General features: G+C 41.1%; 1 protein-coding gene across 1 annotated transcript in view; it reads left to right on the forward strand.

The window, feature by feature from the left end:
• plxnb1b (plexin b1b) overlaps nucleotides 1–19,372 on the forward strand; it is a 97,380-nt gene that overhangs the window by 43,395 nt on the left and 34,613 nt on the right. Inside the window, exon 2 of the mRNA XM_085352961.1 lies at nucleotides 15,599–15,687. The gene's annotated coding sequence lies outside the window, so the exon portion shown is untranslated. The remainder of the gene's footprint in view (nucleotides 1–15,598; nucleotides 15,688–19,372) is intronic.

Consider the following 19,372-nt stretch of genomic DNA (forward strand, 5'->3'; position numbering starts at 1 on the left):
TCTTTTACATTTAGCCTTTTATAGTTTAACCTCAGTCTTTGCACATTTACTTGACCCAGCACCGTGTTATAGTCTGTCATGCATTCCTGAAGATTGCACAAATGAGCAATTTAATCCTCTGACTCTCAAATGAGTTATTTTGTGAATGAGTTGCCAGTAGTGCTTGTTCTGGTCTGCAGCAGACTACATGCACATGAACCAGAACCAGCACACAGTGCAAAGTGGAACTGCTGTTGCCCCCTACAGCACAACGTGGTGGAGCCCAGGACAAGATCCTCTCTGGGAAAGGAACTGAGAAATGTTGACAGCTCTCATAGTCACTGAATATGCCAGCGAATAGGCTCTTAGTGGAATCCAAAATAGCACGGGCTACTTGCTTGTTAAAAGTGACTGACCTTTCAAAATAAGAGCAATGAGCAATTAGATTGTTTTGTTTTTTTTTCCATTTCTTTCATTTAGTAAACAAACAAAAAAGCCCCAACAAAGCCAAAACGAGTTACCAATAATATGAGTGTGCTCAGGAGTTTGCATACACTCATCTTTGGCATGAATATCAGGGGCATTTGGGGATTTTAGTCATTTCTTTGAACTGTTCTTTTCTTATTGCCACCTTCTGTTTCTGGGAAACCTGAACACTTGATTTTGCTGCTGTTATATTGGTTTCATTCTCAGCAGTGTGCTTCTGGTGTTCTGTACTGCAAGGCCAAATGGCATTAACAAGCTGAAGGGCTGCGTGTATCTGTTCCATCTCCCGTGAATGAAGGAAGAAATGTTGAGCAGGGGGTGTCTGTCACTCGTGCAGCATCAAACAATTGGGCGAGCAGTATAATTCAGGCTGGAACAGAGCGCTTTTTTTTTTCCTGTCAAATTTGTTTATTTGTTATGAACCAGAGAAATTCAGCCAAAATGGCCGAATGTTGTTGTTGTTAACTGCTGCAACAAAAGAATAATGTAATATCTAATTTTACCTTAAATATTCCAACTCAGAAACGTATGTGTCCAGGAGCTGCTGCTTTGTCAGTCCTGTTCAGGAAGTTGCCATTCAGGTGTTCACCCACTCTTAGTGTTGTGTTTTCCAGCTGCATATAGGCCAGTTACTGTGGTGCATGGAACCAGTGGGGGTGTGTGGGGGTAACGATAGCTTGTCCTTCCTACTTTTGCTCTCCGTCAGAGGATTTTCTGCATTCTTTCTGATAATGTGTGCATAGTTTTCCTCACCATAATCAGCATGTGAAAACACAGGCTATAATTTGCCTGTGAAGACATTGCCTCATTAAAAAAACAGTGCACGAGTGTCCACACATGCACGCTTTTCTTCTAACTTCCCAGCATATCAGCGCTACACAATGACTGAGTGTGGTTAAAGCTAATATTAAAGTCCAGTGGAGGAGAGACGCACAGGCTGTAGCTTCTCGTGGTTTCTAAAAGTCACACAGTAAACTCATAATTATCTTTCTCTGTCCTCATGTTTCCTCAATGGTTGTCGAGATCGGTTTATTTATGAAAACCTTTTCACAGCAGTCGTTTGAAAAGTTTAAGTACATCCTTACTATTTCATTCCAAATTAAGAGGAAAGTAGCATCTAGATAATGCTAGAAAAGGCCAAACAAGTATGTCTTGTTTGGAAGGGTTGCCAAGACAAAGTCTCTTCTCTCTAAATAAAACATGGAAACAAATCACAGGACTTCTGGAACTCTGTCCTTTGAACAGATGAGACCAAAGTAGACCTCTTTAGCCATAATGCATAGTGCCATACCTGCGGGGGAAGCAGACACAGCCTGTCAGCACAAACATCTCAGCAGAGGGCTGATGATTTGGGTTTATTTTGCAGGCACGGGACCCTGGGCACCTTGCAATCATTGTGATGTCCTCTGTATACCAATGCATTTTACAGGGAAATATGAGGCTATCTTCTGGCTAAAACTTGGCTGAAGTTGGGCCATGCACTGTGACAATGATCCCAACTAATCTACAGCAGTGGCCCTGTCCAGACCTAAATTTGATTTGAAATGCTGATGTTATTGCTGCGCATAAACAAATGTTTGCAAACCTCAATGAACTGAACATTAAAAGGATAGAAAGAAGTGTGGGCCAAAATCACAACACAACAATGTTGGAGACTGACAGTCATGTTAATGATTATGATTTTAAGTTACTGCTGCAGAAGGTGGCTCCACAAACTACTGAATCGAGCGCTCTGATGGGGGGGAGAATATGACTGTATTCAGACTGGAAATAAATTTACAATCTGAAAATGAAAAGAAAAAATGTTTAGTTTTTTTTTCCTTTGGATGTTGTATTGCATCAAAGTGTTCTTAGTATTGGGGTCCTCTAGTGAGAACCTCTTATAACATGTTGTATTGTAGGCTCTGAATCTGTGGGTATGCATTGACCTGCCCGAGTCAAATGTGACCATGAGGCTCTCTGTAGACCTCTGCGAACACTGCAATAAAACAACTCTGCATGTGTCCTTCCGGTGGACTCGAAGCACACTTGAGTAGTAGGAAAGAGTGTAACAGGAAAATGACTTGTATCATACAGCTGCAGACACCTGGACAAGTATAAAAAGTGATTAAAATACGATTTATATAATCCACTTCTGCTATTAGAAAATAGTGAAGGGCAGCAAAGCTATCTCCAACTGGCCCCAGGCCTCTAAAAACACACAGCTTGTTGGCACAATTTGACTGATGGCTCAGAAACCCACTAGGCCCAACAAAGTCTGCAGACACACAATTGTGTGTGTATAACTATCCCACAGTGTCCTGTGAGCAGGGCCAGAGCTGCTGGGATGGAACAACCTTTATTCACTGAAGGGGTTTCTCTCTGAATAGGTGCTGCCCTGCCCACTGTGGCTCCTGGTGGTAGGGCTGCTCAATTAATCGAATTAATCACGATTACGATCTGGGCTTTCAACGATCATTAAAAATGACTGAGCCGATTATTAGCCCCTCCCTCATTTATCCGCGACACCTTAAAGGCCGGTCTGTGAAAATATTGTCGGGCATAAACCGTCCGTGGCGCAAAAAAGGTTGGAGACCGCTGATTAAGAGGACCCGAGGGAAGCTCGGAAAGCTAAGCAGAAGTTATTTGGAGAGGAGAGAGTGACTGCTGTTGGTTGAAAAGAGAGGTAAAAAAAACTTCAGTGGTGTTGCACACTATTTTATATTATTTTTTAAAGTCATTGTTAACCCTTTAAAGCCGGTCAGAGCAGCACGCTCCGTTTTGTGTAACTATTTTTAAATCCCTGAAGAACCCTGAGCCGTGTAAGCTAGCGCAATAAACCGGAGGAGTTGTACTTACATCTGATGCCATCAGCTTGTCCTCGGTCACGGTTTCCTTCCATAAAAAGCGCTTGCAGGAACAAAAACATAATATTCCAGAAACACGCTTTGCCGATCCGATCAGCTGTTCGTAACACTTCCCACAGTGAAACAGAAGTCCTGCCCGAAACCGGAAGTGACGTCATTTTCGCGGAAATTGTAGTTTTTTTTTTTACTTGTAGGCCTTAAAAACCTATACTGGTCATGTTTGACTTTTCTGAATAGTTTCTGGGATGCTTAGAACTCGAATTGCACTGCTGGAAATAGTTTATTTTGATGCACCTGCTGTTTTCTTTGCAAATTTGCATCATAGGATTGTTTTTTGTTTTTCCTGCAGTATATAAAAATTGCTGTATCTCCAAAATAAAACTATGAAGACACTCAAAATAAATTTCCTGTTGTTGTAAACTATTTTTTGCAACTTTTTTGTATTTAAAGTTTTGAGGGATAAGCCTCTTAAATTTCTCCAAGTAGAAATATATGTAAAAAAAACAAAAACGATTTTCAATTTTTTTTTTTTTTGTAGTTTATTGCACTTTTTTGCAATCAATGTAGTTACTATGGACTTAATGCATACATATTATTAAAATATGGGCTATAACAGTTGCATAGCAACTTGAAATGCTCCCACAAATGGCACTACAACATGTAAAAATATAATATAAGCTCTGGCGGACTTGGTTCTATAGTAGGTCTTAAAGGGTTAAATAAATATCGTCAAATAATCGAGATCTCAATTTCAGTGAAAATAATCGTGATTATCATTTTTGCCATAATCGAGCAGCCCTACCTGGTGGAACAGAAGTAACAATATGAATGATTTTTATTTATTTTTTTATTATATAGTTCTGGGCCTTGACCCAGAATTTTACTGTTGGCTCTATGTGATAAACACTGAATGTGTCCTGATCTCTCTTCTGTTCTTCTCTCCTCTCTGTTTCTTATTCGTGTCCATCAGCTACAGTTGTGGTCAAAAGTTTACATACACTTGTAAAGAATATAACATAATGGATCTACCGAGTGTCCCGTTATTTCTAAAACTCTGATTTTTCTCTGATAGAGTGATTGGAACAGATACTTCTTTGTCACAAAAAACATTCATGAAGTTTGGTTCTTTAATGACTTTATTATGGGTTAACAGAAAAAAGTGATCACATCTGCTGGGTCAAAAATATACATACAGCAACATGAATTAGCAATTTTGGTGACTTAGAAAGTTGTCAGTGAACTGAGCTTCATAGCATGGCCTCTTAACTTCTTGTGAGTGATTATGAGTGACTACAGCTGGTGACTTCTCTTAGACAGGTTAAATAGGGCTCATTGGATACAAACGCCCACAAATGCTACAATGGGAAAGTCAAAGGAGCTCAGCATGGATCTGAAAAAGCGAATTATTGACTTGAACAAGTCAGGAAAGTCACTTGGGGCCATTTCAAAGCAGCTGCATGTCCCAAGAGCAACAGTGCAAACAATTGTTTGTAAGTATAAAGTGCATGGTACTGTTTCATCACTGCCAAGATCAGGAAGAGAACGCAAGCTATCACCTGCTGCTGAGAGAAAATTGGTCAGGAGGATGAAGAGTCAACCAAGAATCACCAAAAGGCAGATCTGCCAAGAATTAGAAGCTGCTGGAACACAGGTGTCATTGTCCACAGTTAAACGTGTTTTGCATCTCCATGGACTGAGAGGCTGCCGTGCAAGAAGGAAGCCCTTGCTCCAAAAGCGGCACCTTAAGGCTCGACTGAAGTTTGCTGCTGATCACATGGACAAAGATAAGACCGTCTGGAGGAAAGTTCTGTGGTCAGACTAAACAAAAATCGAGCTTTTTGGCCACAATGCCCAGCGATATGTTTGGAGGAGAAAAGGTGAGGCCTTTGACCCCAAGAACACCATGCCTACAATCAAGCATGGTGGTGGGAGTATTATGCTGTGGGGCTGTTTTGCTGCCAATGGAACTGGTGATTTACAGAGAGTAAATGGGACAATGAAGAAGGAGGATTACCTTCACATTCTTCAACATAACCTAAAATCATCAGCATGAAGGTTGGGTCTTGGGCGCAGTTGGGTGTTCCAACAGGACAATGACCCCAAACACACATCAAAAGTGGTAAAGGAATGGCTAAATCAGGCTAGAATAAGGGTTTTAGAATGGCCTTCTCAAAGTCCTGACTTAAACCCCATTGAAAATGTGGACAATGCTGAAGAAACAAGTCCATGTCAGAAAGCCATCAAATTTAACTGAACTGCACCAATTCTGTCAAGAGGAGTGGTCAAAGATTCAACCAGAAGCTTGTGGATGGCTACCAAAAGCGCCTAATTGAAGTCAAAATGGCTAAGGGACATGTAACCAAATATTAGCACTGCTGTATGTATATTTTTGACCCAGCAGATGTGATCACTTTTTTCTGTTAACCCATAATAAAGTCATTAAAGAACCAAATTTCATGAATGTTTTTTGTGACAAAGAAGTATCTGTTCCAATCACCCTATCAGAGAAAAATCAGTTTTAGAAATAACGGGACACTCGGTAGATCCATTATATTATATTCTTTACAAGTGTATGTAAACTTTTGACCACAACTGTATATAACGCTCCTCAGAGGCTGACTTATGAATCGATGGCTCTGCTTCTGTCTAATCACAGTCTGACCTGGTCTGTGTATCTTAACTCAGACTCCAGAGGAGTTAAACACAGCGTTCAAAACTCAGGGTCAGTGTGTTTCCATGGCAATAATGGCGTGATGTTGCGTCTCTGCCCTCGTGGGGTGGAGTCTCCCACTGGAAAGCTGCCATCCACCGTGTAAACACACACCGTCCACTTTATGCTTTACCTAACCCACTGTGATGCAGAGAACGAACACACACACACACACACACACACACACACACACACACAGTGCTGGTAAACAGTTCAGAAAGCTACTTGAATATATTAACAGTAATGTCATGCAAAGGCAAGACAACGGTTTGTCCTTTAATCACAGGCCTCAATGGTCCTTCGATTGGATATATCCGTTGTGATGCCGCCTCCTCAGTGAGTCTTCAGGCTGTATGTTGACCTTTCTGGACTGCAGTTTGGTAGTTCTTCTGTTCTGCAGCCTCAGTGAGTTCAGTGGCACATGAACTGGTTCTGGTTGGTTTGGCCTTCTGCTAGCAGTTTGCTGACTAGTATCAACAAAACTTTCAAAGTAAGATTAAGAGGATTATTTGTAGTAAACTGATGAAAAATTATGCTGTTCTTTCAGACAGTAAATAAATAAAACTTTTTTAAAATGAGCTAAAATAAATGTGGGGGAAAATTGGGAATTGTACAAAGAACAGTTGATCTCATCTCTAACATATTGGCAAAATTACTGCTTGGTTCATGAAATGTGTGCAGTTGCCAATATTGTTCTTAACACTGTTCAATTTTCTTTGAATAAGAATAATTCTAAATACTGCCATGCCCCAGTTTCTGTGAACAAGGAAACATTTTTACCTCAAGGTGAAGTGGTGACGATATTGTAAGAGAGACTCCTGCACAGCCGGACTGAAGTCAATGATGTCACAAAAGGACTTTTCCAAAGTTTTTTCACCAGTGTGAATAAACTTTGGAAGAGTTTAAGGCTACTAATGCGTTTTCATTTGAAAACACATCGTTTTCTCTCCATTTTGGCCTCCCGTCCACACTGAGTTTTCGCTCTAGAAAACGCATACATTTGAAAACGGTGCTTTGGCATTGCAGTGTGGACAGCGAAAACAGACTTTTTGAAAACAATGACACATTTTAGTCATATGATGCAGTCATGTGACCAATTAAACTAAGACAGCGGAGGGCATTATACAGCAGTTGTTTTGTTTGCTCTCAATTTTGACAGCCCTAAAAAAGATTAATATCAGTCTGTACGTGCTCCTTTTCTTCAAATACTTTCATTCTCACTCGCTTTTGCTACTTTGTACTTTTGTGTTACTCGCAGCAACAACTCCACCTCATTGTTAGTCCATTTAAAAACTTTGCTTTTCCTCGACATTTTGCTGCGACGTTTCAAAGAACCAGACACTAAATAAACAGCAAGGAGGCAGGTCTTGTGTTTCACGCATGTGCAGTACTGGAACGTGAGCGTTTTCGACCGTTTCAATGTGGACGCACAACTCTGTGAAAACAACTGAAAATGCTGGTGTAGACGAAAACGCCACTTTCAAATCTATCCGGGTTAGTGTGGGCGTAGTCTAAAAAGATAAAGGTGATGCTCAGGCTAAAATACCAGAGGTGCTGAATATCGCTTTTAGTTGGTATTTTATGTTTGTAAATTAATTTCATATCTTTATGCATTGATTTGTAATTCTCAGCATTTGTTTTTTTGCGTGGGGGTTGCTTTGTTTTTGGAGGGGGGGACCAGTATAAAGAAAACACTGAATCAAACTTGTGAATGAAATTTTTGTCTGCACAGATTTTTTTCTCTTTTTTTATATATGCAAATACTTGTGTGTATTCACCGTTTGTGAATGAGCCTCGGTGTGAGGATGGACACAAACAGATGGAACATGCATCAAGGTTGTATTCACAGTGCATTTTCTTCTCTGTGGCAGATCATACCTCATCCTCTGAACTTTTTATGTGTCTCTAGGTTTTAGTTTATTGTAGATGATAACACTCCCACCTCGCCAACACTAAGAACTGAGTGGAAGGCATAAGATATGACTTACCCTGAAACATAATAGCTTGGATTTCATTCAGAAGTCGTGGCCTTGCAGCGCCGTAGATACTCTGTGGTGTGTCTACTGTCAGCCGCACCTGTTTGCTGCATCTGATCCAGATACGATCCAGATAAACCGACCCTCTTTTATAGCTTCCTGTCTGGCAGCTGTTGCTGTTTGTTTATGATAGCCCTCATGGCTCGCTACTTGCTCTCATTTAACATTTAATTCCACCACAGTCGGGCACTTCGTCACACAGCTTAAAGTCATGCCATGCTTTTCTAGTCCCTCAGGACCCCAAAGCGCTTTACACAACCAGTCATTCACACATCCACACACTGGTGATGGCAGCTACATTGTAGCCACAGCCACCCTGGGGCGCACTGACAGAGGCGAGGCTGCCGGACACTGGCGCCACCGGGCCCTCTGACCACCACCAGTAGGCAACGGGTGAAGTGTCTCGCCCAAGGACACAACGACCGAGACTGTCCAAGCCGGGGCTCGAACCGGCAACCTTCCAATTACTTCTGGAAAGACCTTTTTCTTTTAATGATGAGAAACAGTCAATATAACTGCAGTAAGGAGAGTAAGGGCGATCATGGCTCAAGAGTTGGGTGTTCGTCTTGTAATCGGAAGGTTGCCGGTTCGAACCCCAGCTCAGACAGTCTTGGTCGTTGTGTCCTTGGGCAAGACACTTCACCTACCGCCTACTGGTGATGGCCAGAGGGGCCAATGGTGCGATATGGCAGCCTCACTTCTGTCAGTCTGCCCCCCAGGGACTGACACTGTAGCTGCCTCCACCAGTGTGTGAATGTGAGAGTGAATGAATAGTGATATTAAAGCGCTTTGACGGGTCCCGAAAAGCGCTATAAAAATGCAATCCGTTGTTGTTGTTGTTGTTGTTGGTTTTAAAACTAGGTTTTTGTTATTGAACTTTCACATTATTTTGTTGTCTGTTAACTTGAAGGGATGCTAATAGGGCTGGGTATCGTCACTGATTTCTAGAATCGATTCAATTCCGATTCACAAGGTCCCGAATCAATTCGATCCACGATTCGATTTAATTCGATTTAATTCGATTCGATTTAAATCTGGGAAATTTTGACAGTCAGAAATATTATAATTCAGATCAGTACATTTACATATTTTTGTATCAATAAAAAGGAAGCTGACACACGCAAGACTTTATCACAGGTGTGAGCGTCACAGCAGATGCCTTTGTGTCAAAGTAGCTGAAGATAAAACACAGAAAAACATGAAGGTGATTTTCCTGGCCTGGGATTTTATAAAAATATTCTGCAGTACATCAAAAACGAAAGAAAACCATTAATCAACATATGAACATTACCTCTGAAGTTACAGCGGTTTTATTAGAGACACGGTTAAGCGTTTTGCATTTTGAATAATTTTAAAAAGTTTAAATTTGTTCAGTATTGAACAGCAGAAATTAGGTTTTCTTTTCGGAAAATGTAAAAGGGAAAAAAACAGCGGCTGACAGCGCTGTAAACAATAGTAGACTGGTGCGTAACAAGCAAGCCAATAATGAAGAAAGGGAAACTGTTCTTGAAGTACAGAGAGAGAGAGAGCTGCGCATCGCGGTGGAAGCAAAACAGTAAAAGTCAGAGTGAATTCATGACGATGTTTATGTGAAGCGTTTGGATCTTCTTTTGCTGCTGGTTCGGTCAATATTGTTTGGAGAGAGATCAAACTAACAGCTTTAGAATCGGCTCATTAAGGGCGTGAACACAAAGCGCGATTCAAAGAATCAGCGCGCTGTCGGCTTTCACCCCGACCGTGAGAAAGGCGACATCTAACTGATTCTGATCCGCGGGTCGCGCTGTGTGTTTAAGTCTATGTGCAGAATCCGTGTTCCTGCTCTCATTTACTGTCTTAGCTGTTTGGTGGTTCTTGAAATTTTGTGAGATGTCACCAGAGATTCTGGCATTTCGGGCAAAATAAATTTATATTAAAAAAATCGATTCAGGATTTTAATGAATCGATTTTACGTTATCCAAGCCAGAATCTATTTTAATCGATGAATCGATTATAAAAACCCACCCCTAGATGCTAACCAACAGAAGGCAGAGCCTAAAAGATATTTAGATCTTTAAGTTGTAGTTTTTGGAAGAAGATGTACTTAATGGATGGTGAGCCCAAGATAGCGTACGCATCTTTAAATCTGCCAAACTGAAAAAGCTGAGAACAAGCGTTTTGTGTCTGACATACAGAGAGGCTGATTTATCGTGAGGAAACAGGAACACATGTCCATGTGCTTGGTCAAAGTCATCGAGGGCCACCCAAACACAGAGGTGATCCTTAAGACCCGATCCTTTCCTGTGCCAGGCTCATCCTCTGTCACCCTAAAGTGATTTCCTCAGGGTTATAAAGTTTAACAGCCATGGGAACTTCCTGTACGGAGGCAGTGAGAAGTGACTGCCCTTGTCTGACAACTGAAACGTGTCCAGGAAAGCTCACCGTTATGGCACTGAGGAACTTCATCCCTTAAATAGTCCTGACCCAGAAACCTATGAACTTTTGTGTCTTCATTTCTGGAAAGATGTTTCCTTCCGGAAGAAAGCACGGGCCAACGATTTCCCTCCTCCTCATTTCCCTTTTCATTCCTGCTCCCCATGAAGTTAATCACCAGTTAAAATACGTTCTTTAAGATGGGTGGCAATTATTGAGGGTTTCTCTATAAATAACTATTTGGAAATCCATTATGTCAAATAGAAGTTAAGGAAAGACTGTTTTTGGCTTTAGGTAAACATATTGTTCTGTGACTGTAGGCATGTTGTTGGCACCTCACCTCAGGTAATCCATTGGAGCATGTGATCTAATTAGACTTTGGAGCAAATTTCTGCATAAATTTGCATATTAATGGTGGGTTTTAAGAAAAAATGCTCCTTCTCTTGGATATTTGAGCTTTGCTTTGTGTGTCATTATTACTAAGAATGCAGAACATGAAGCTGGTTCATCGAATAGCTACATTTCTTATTTGCATTGTTGTCTCAATATACAATCAACAAAACACATCCAAGGAAAAAGTAGAGTAGAGGTAAAGTAAAGACTACTACGAGTAACGAGTTTATTTCCCAATCCTTCCTGAAGGAAACACAAAGATTTGGCAGCTGCAGAAACTTCAGGGTCCATTTCTTGTAAATTCAAATGTAAACTTAATACGCTGCCACTTTGATCGGTCCAGCTCATACTCCAATGGGATATGGTATATACTCTGTCTATTGGAAACAAAAGAAGACTGCAGAGGCGAGCAGCAGCTTCTCAGATTTGATTATTGATTAACCATTTGAAGTTCCAAGTCGATGTATTTCTTGTGTTTGTATAAATCCTAGTTTTCTTCCACTTTATTATGCAAAACAGGCGATTCTGTGCCGGTTTTCACATCAAACTCTTCCATGATTGCATTTTCTGAAAATGAGGAATGATGTCCAACAGCTGCACTCACTGTAAAGTGAATGTTAGCTTTAATAATCATACTGTTTGCAATGCTGGACAAAGGAAGTTTCATGATCAGGCCTACTTGTGGTTTAAAACAAACAAACATAAATAAATATATATGTATGTATCCATCCATCCTCTTCCACTTATGTAATTCAGGGTTGCGAGGGGGCTGGCGCCTGTCCCAGCTGCCGTAGGGGAAGAGGTGGGGTACAGCCTGGACAGGTCACCAGCCTGTCACAGGGTTTGTCCACACTCATGGACAAATTAAAATCACCAATCAATGTAACCCCGCTAACTACATGTCTTTGGGTCATGGGAGGAAGCATAGAGATCCCACACAGACGCACGGAGAACATGCAAACTCCCCGGATGGTGGATTAGAACACTGGACCTTCTTGCTGTGAGGCGTAGGTGTATTAATGTTGTTTATACCACTCGTGTAGCAAAGCAGTAACACTGGTGACCTAGTGAAACAAAGAAGAGGAGGATGTTGGACAGCCAACGTGTGTCAGCTCTCACAGACTTCAAACCAGGGGTGTCAAACATAAGGCTAGGGGCCAGAATCGGCACGGCAAACACTCCAATCTGGCCCAGCGGGCTGCTTTTAGACAATGGCATAAATTGGGACTTTAAAATGTGTGAAAATGCAGTTTAACAAAAAATGTTGTTTTTTTTTTTAAAAAGAAAAGAAAACAAAGAACTGCTGTGGTGTTTCACACTTCAACAAGTAAATGAAATGATTTAATTGAGAAATGGTTTACAGCCGGTAACTGGTCGCACAAGAGACATTTTCTATGGATTAACCCAAAAGTTGTGTTGTGTAATGTGAGATGCAGTGTAAATGTGTAATCAAGCTTTACAGTCAGTCCCGCCCACTTAAGATCAAAGTGGCCTTTATGTGGTCACGATGTAAATGAGTTTGTTACTTTAAAGCATCCTTTGTAAATGCTGTTTGTTGGTGTAGAGATTTTTGGAGTGAGTGTTTGTTTTGTTTAAAGCGTAGTAGGAAGAAGTTCTCATTATAGGCATGTGTTTGTGCTCCTGCTTGGTTGTGTTTATTCTCTAAATCATGTCACTAATTAGAAACTTGCTTTATTTCCCTCCCCCTTGTTCTGTGAATGAATGGGTCATTATGGATGGTCGCTGTAATTAATGGTCACCTCATCCTCTAGCTTCACTCCCCTCTTGCCCCCTCTCATTCTTTCTCTGGCTTATTATCATTAGTCACATTCCATCAGTTCTCAGTGAGCACTGAGGCTTGTCTGCACTCGTTTCTGGTCTTTTTTTCTCTCGTTGTATCCCCTTCCTCTTTTCCTCACCCCCTTCCTCGCAATTTTACGATTGTCCTTCTGTAGCCCTGGGCCAGCTTTTTCACTTCAGATATACTCTGTGCCCTGCTCTGCTGTTGCTCTCATCCGTCTCCTTCAGAATAACTGAGTATAACAGGATAACTGAGTTGAGAATGAATGAAAAGATGGACTCGGTGAAGCAGATGATGGCTCAGTTTAATGCTCTGTGGTGCTGTGGAGTCTGGCAGGCGTGGTTTGTGCTACAGGGAATCTGTCCTGCTGGTCCCATTCATCTGCTTCAGCACCCACTACTATCATGACCTTAACAATATATTAGTACATTTACCTTACTATTTATTTTTTTTTGCACATTTACACTAAATCTGTCCCTTTTGCTTGCGCTGTCTTTGGACGCTCATCATATTCAGTGTAGTCATGGTCTCTTAGCTCTGTGGGAAGCTGCTTGTTTGGAGCCATTTGTGGTTTATGGATCCCCACTGACACTGCAATCATTCAACACTACTACACTGCAGAACAGTGTACTCAGACAATTTGCATATGAACCAAACTATTATAGTGAACTGAAATAAAACCTAAAAACTAAGCGTGGAAGAAGTTTTTTAGTAAACTAAAATATAATAAAAGCATAACATACAGGAAATGGCTTCAGTTCTACTGTTTGGGGAAATCTGTCATAAAAGCCATAATTGGGCTCATCTCCACAAAGTCTGCTTTGGTACTTGTGTGTTTTATGTTGGGGTTTCTTTTGTTTTTGTTAATAGTTTTGTACAGTAGACAGGAAGTACTGGGACGACTTGTTGGTGAACTTTCTGAATGGTGAATGGACTGGTTCTTAAGTTGCACTTTTCTGATCTACCTGAGCACTCAAAGCACTTTTAATTAGACACTAGTGAGATAGCCATTGACCTACTGGTCTTAGTTCCAGTGTAGCGAGGCTTTAATGATGGGGTCATTGTATTAGTGTATATTCTGGGTGTAAAGCTTAAAGTGTCTTTTTCTAGCTTTATTGTATTTCCAAATGTCTTTGGGTGCCTGCATCTTTCATAACTGCTGGAAAAGTGCATATTTTATTGCTACTGAGTGAGGAGACTAGAACAAGACTGGAGTCCATTACATAAAAGAACATTTAGATAAAAGCAATTACAGGCACATATTTCTTCGCTCTTACATCTGGCGGATGCCCAAGGCGTGCTGAAGTTAGAAGGCTTCCACTCCGAGTCCAAATGTAGGGGAATTGAATCAGGAGTCCATTTTCTAGTTCTCAGGTGTCTGAAACTTTGAAGTTGAGTCTGATTGGATTATTTGATGCAGGAATGGGAAACCTTTTCTACATTTCTGTAAGTGTCACAGTGGTCCAGTTTAGTGTGCTTTTGGCTTTTTGTTTTGCAGCTTTGTGAAAATAGTAGATTGCTAACTGGGGCCTGCAAAGTCGAAGGGTTAGAGAACACATCCCTTAATTCTAGCGCTGTTACAGTAATGTTAGTTTAACTTGGTAATCCTGGAAAAAGAAAGCCACTCTATATTTTTTGGAAAAATTCTTTTATAAATGAATGTGCCAGTCATTTCTGCCTCTGCTCTGTTAGGCTCGTAACTGCTTCCCAAGTATAATCCTCACAGGGAACTTTTCCACCAGGGAGCTGCAGCTTTATAAATAAGATATAAACACTAGCTTCCCCCACCCTCAGGGGTCAAAGGAGCCTGTGTTTAGGTTTATATGTGATCATTCCCAGCTCAGTCACCAAATGAATCTGCGTGCTTGACCTCATTGGCTGTGCAGGAAGATGCATGTTGTTGGATGGAAAAATCAGAAACATTTGGATGAGAATTGACATTTGGTAACATGTGTATATAATGTGTGATATAAAGTATCCATTATGATGATGATGATGATAATAATAATGCTATTATTGTTATTATTATTATTATTAGTATTAGTATTAATAATAATAATAACAACAGCAATGATAATGATGATACTGTCCTTGGCCTCTTACCAGACCTTTACCCTCATTCCCATATATAGGAGATTTCCACCAACAAAGCAAGCTTTCTAATGCTCTTAATCTGGCAGGGGAAAAGGTGTGTGTGTGTGTGTGTGTGTGTGTGTGTGTGTGTGTGTACGTACACTGGTTGAAGTTCAGCCTCTTCAGTGGCATGAATAGCGTCTTTTTCCCAATCTCCCTTTTGGATAAGCCTGAACTCGTAAGAGATAAATCTGTGCCAGCAGTGGAGTGCGGGCAGGCTGTGGAGGAGGAGAGGTAATGAGCAGCCATATACTGTATGAAGAAGAAAGTCGAGCTTTCAATGTCATTTAACAATTATAACTGAGTAAACGCTGTAGACTTGAGGTAGAAATGAGGGTTTGTGGTGTATAAACAGTCCATGCAGTCCTGTTTTACCTCCTACCAACTTGTTTTTCTGGCAGAGACTTGGAAGGTTTTGTACCTTGTATCCTAGCAATAAGAGAGGATTGAGTACTGGGAAAGTGTGTGACACTGAGAACCACTCTTGGACTGGCATCACTTGACTTGGCCCCTACTGCAAGGTTTTTATGTAGTTTTTTCTGATTTTGGTTTTATTTTAAACACACAAAAACGGATGTAGTCTGTCAGATACGGGTCTGACTGGAATTTCAATGAAAATGAGCTTCCCACAGCATTCTTTGGACTGTGGTGGTACTCAAAAATACTAGGTGCTGGAGCCCTAGAGGCAAACACACATGCTTCATTGGCCTGCATTAATATCCTTTTAGATGTGTCGTCGCTCCGCTTGTCTCACTGTCTAAGAATAGAGAATAATGATATATCTTCTGTTTGCTTTGTGTTGCAGGTTGTATCCAGAACTATGTGTGTTTAAACCCAAGCTGCTGGGAGGTCAAGAGGTGAGATGCCTCTATAAAACACCACTGGAAACAAATGGTGAGAAGCTGATGTGTCCTATGGTTTATTTCTAGTAGTCCTTCTGTTTGAAATAATCAAACTTAATGAGATGGTCATAAAGTCCAAAAATAGACACAGTGTCTTCTTATGTAACAGTGAGTTTTATGAGTTGCCCTTACATGGTGGAATGAACAGGTTTCCATACAAACAAGGCTTACATACAGCAGCATTTAATATAGGTTAGAATTAGTAGTTAGGACTACTAACTAGACTAATACAATTACATGTGTAGTCTTGACACATATACAGTGAACTGTATAAACTGGACAGTGGTTCTTCAGCCGACATATCCTCAGCATAACCATGTTTAATATCCACAAAACTCAAGAGGTTACACACACACACACAATACAGTAATATTATGTTGAAGCACAGTGCGTATCACTCCGCGAGGCTGCCTACGAGAGCCGTAATGCCATAATGCTCCCACAATCCATCAGCTTCGTAGCTTACGAAAGTCGTAATAAAACATTTTTTTTGACAGATTTTCGAGCGCCGTGCACCACATAAAATCGTTTCGAGGTCAGTAAACACAACCAGAGTTCATACATGAGGGGCACTGTCGATTTTCCAGAAAATCAAAGGATTGATTTTAAGTGGGCGTGTCTGTGAAGGTTCTCAGTCATCCAGGTCATCATAGTCAAAGGAGCTTGCACTGAAAAGCGTCTGGACTTCTTTAAGTTGCTTGAAGATGTTTCACCTCTCATCCGAGAAGCTTCTTTAGTTCTAAGGTCAAATGGTGGGGAGTCCCAGATTTAAACCTAGTGGGAGTTTCCTCCCCAAAGAGGGGAAAAAAAGACCCCTGATGATCCTCTAATCGCCTGAGCCTAGGTGTGAAAACGTCAAGACTCTAGAACAGCATCTAAACAACTCCTCAGTTTATGATTCAACAATCATGAATGCAAGAAAGTGACTGCGCAAAAATGGCATTCGTGGGAGAGATCCAAGACACGCAAAGTCTCATCTCATGTTTTCCAGAAATATCTTGACGATCACCCAAGTGTTTTGGGAAATATTCTGTGGCCTGACAAGACAGAAGCATTCCATAAAAACAACATCATATGAGCAGTCAAACGGGGGCCTGTCAGTTTGACTTGGTGTAACTGGAACCATGAATCTCTCTACCAGAAAATCCTGAAGGAAAATGCCCGGCCATAAGTTTGTGGCTGAAGCTCAGGCTCACTTAATTATGCACCAGGACAAGAGGAAGACCAGTAGCAGGGCACCTCTGAATGGCTGTGAACTGGCATAGTCCAGACTGAAATCTGATTGAAGTGTGTTCGCATGACCTCAGACAGGCTGTTGATGCTCTCAAGCCCTCCAGTGAAGTTAAAACAATCCTGCAGTTTAAAGGGGGCCAGACTTGCTTCAAAGATGCGAAAGACTCGTTGCAAATGATCACAAATTCTTGATTGCAAGTTTTGGCGTCAAGGGTGGCACAAGAATTATTAATTTAGATTTCATCTACACTATGTGCTCTGAAGCAGCCTTTTGTGTTTGTTTATTTTTCCCCCGTTGTTTCATTTCATGTCCTGCCTCAGTCATTTTGAGACAGAAGTTAAATGATGTTAGTGGACAAAACTGATGTTGATCACTGCTCCTCCTCCGTGATCACACAGGTGATACAAGAGAGCAAGCTTTGCCTGTTTCGACTATAGCATATCTATAATTTCTCTTGGCTGTGTCATGTCAACGTTAATAACACAATTACCTGAAAATAAAAGGAGTCAATGACCCCATTAGGAGGACAGAGAAATAGTCTTGCATTAGCTAGTTATGAACTAGTTATAGAAAAAATTTTTTTAGTCTTATTGACCATTTAAAGCACTTCAGAAACGAGCCATATTTAAGCATACATTCATAGAGTGCTTTATTCGCCATACTTTAGTTTATCTGACGTCCGTTTTCAGTTTAGAGTTACCAGTTAGCCTAACACATATGTAACCTAACAGACCACAGACCTTGGGTTGGGGGAGGAACCTGTAGTACCTGTAGGAAACCAACGCAGGCAGAGAGGGAACTCTCCACAAAAAGGGCCCACTTTGGGTTTGAACCAAGAAGATTCTTGGGAGACGGTGCTGATTGGTTCATCGCTCTGCTAATTTCAATTCAATTCAGTTTTATTTCTACAGCGCCAAATCACAACAACAGTCGCCTCAAGGTGCTTTATATTGTAAGGTAGATCCTACAATAATACATTCAGAGAAAAACCCAACAATCATATGACCCCCTATGAGCAGCACTTTGGCAACAGTGGGAAGGAAAAACTCCCTTTTAACAGGAAGAAACATCTGGCAGAACCAGGCTCAGGGAGGGGCGGGGCCATCTGCTGCGACTGGTTAGGGAGAGAGGAGGAAGACAGGATGAAGACATGCTGTGGAAGAGAGACAGAGATTAATAACAAGTATGATTCAGTGCAGAGAGGTCTATTAATACATAGTGAGTGAGAAAGATGACTGAAGAAGAAATACTCAATGCATCATGGGAATCCCCCAGCAGCCTACAGCTATTGCAGCATAACTAAGGGAGGATTCAGGGTCACCTGGTCCAGCCCTAACCACACGTCCAATCCACACATGCAAAGACATCAAACCATAGGTGTCCATAAATTATGTGTAATTATGAGAAATGACACAGGGGAAAACGTACTGGATGACTCTTCTGGTAATTCTTTTCACTCTTCGGTTTGAAATTTTACGGGGAGCACCTGGTCGCGGCCGGCTTCTCCGGATTATGGCCTCAACAATGCTCACTGGTACCTTCAGCAGTTTAGAAATTCTTCTGTAACAAATCCCATCAGTATGTTTTACAAGAATAAGGTTGCAAAGGTCTTGAGAGAGCTCATCATGAGATGTTTTATAATTGGGCTCCACTACAGTAGCTTTGCATGATTCACAATTCAAAAATGATCTTTATCTATGTTGGTCTTGAGTCTTTGAGCTCATCTGCCTAAAGATGTTTTTCACTGTCATGTTGAGAAAACTTTTTTCTGATTTGTTGTCCTTTGCAAATAAAGGACAACTAGAGCATAGCCAGCCCTTTTATTTACATCGTACAGACTCAAGAGTAGAAGTGTTTAGAGGAGGATTACTTGTTCGTATGCTCACCTCATTATTTTGGTCATGATTAATATTAATATATAGTGGGGCAAAAAAGTATTTAGTCAGCCACCGATTGTGCAAGTTCCCCCACTTAAAATGATGACAGAGGTCAGTAATTTGCACCAGAGGTACACTTCAACTGTGAGAGACAGAATGTGAAAAAAAAATCCATGAATCCACATGGTAGGATTTGTAAAGAATTTATTCGTAAATTAGGGTGGAAAATAAGTATTTGGTCACCTCAAACAAGGAAAATCTCTGGCTCTCACAGACCTGTAACATCTTCTGTAAGAAGCTTTTCTGTCCCCCACTCGTTACCTGTATGAATGGCACCTGTTTGAACTCATCATCTGTATAAAAGACACCTGTCCACAGCCTCAAACGGTCAGACTCCAAACTCCGCCATGGCCAAGACCAAAGAGCTTTCGAAGGACACCAGGAAAAGTATTGTAGACCTGCACCAGACTGGGAAGAGTGAATCTACAATAGGCAAGCAGCTTGGTGTGAAAAAATCAACTGTGGGAGCAATCATCAGAAAATGGAAGACATACAAGACCACTGAT

The sequence above is a fragment of the Diplotaxodon limnothrissa genome, linkage group LG5, assembly GCF_057381915.1.
Source record: "Diplotaxodon limnothrissa isolate DT_005_m linkage group LG5, D_limnothrissa_male_GT1.1, whole genome shotgun sequence".
Lineage (NCBI taxonomy): Eukaryota > Metazoa > Chordata > Actinopteri > Cichliformes > Cichlidae > Diplotaxodon > Diplotaxodon limnothrissa.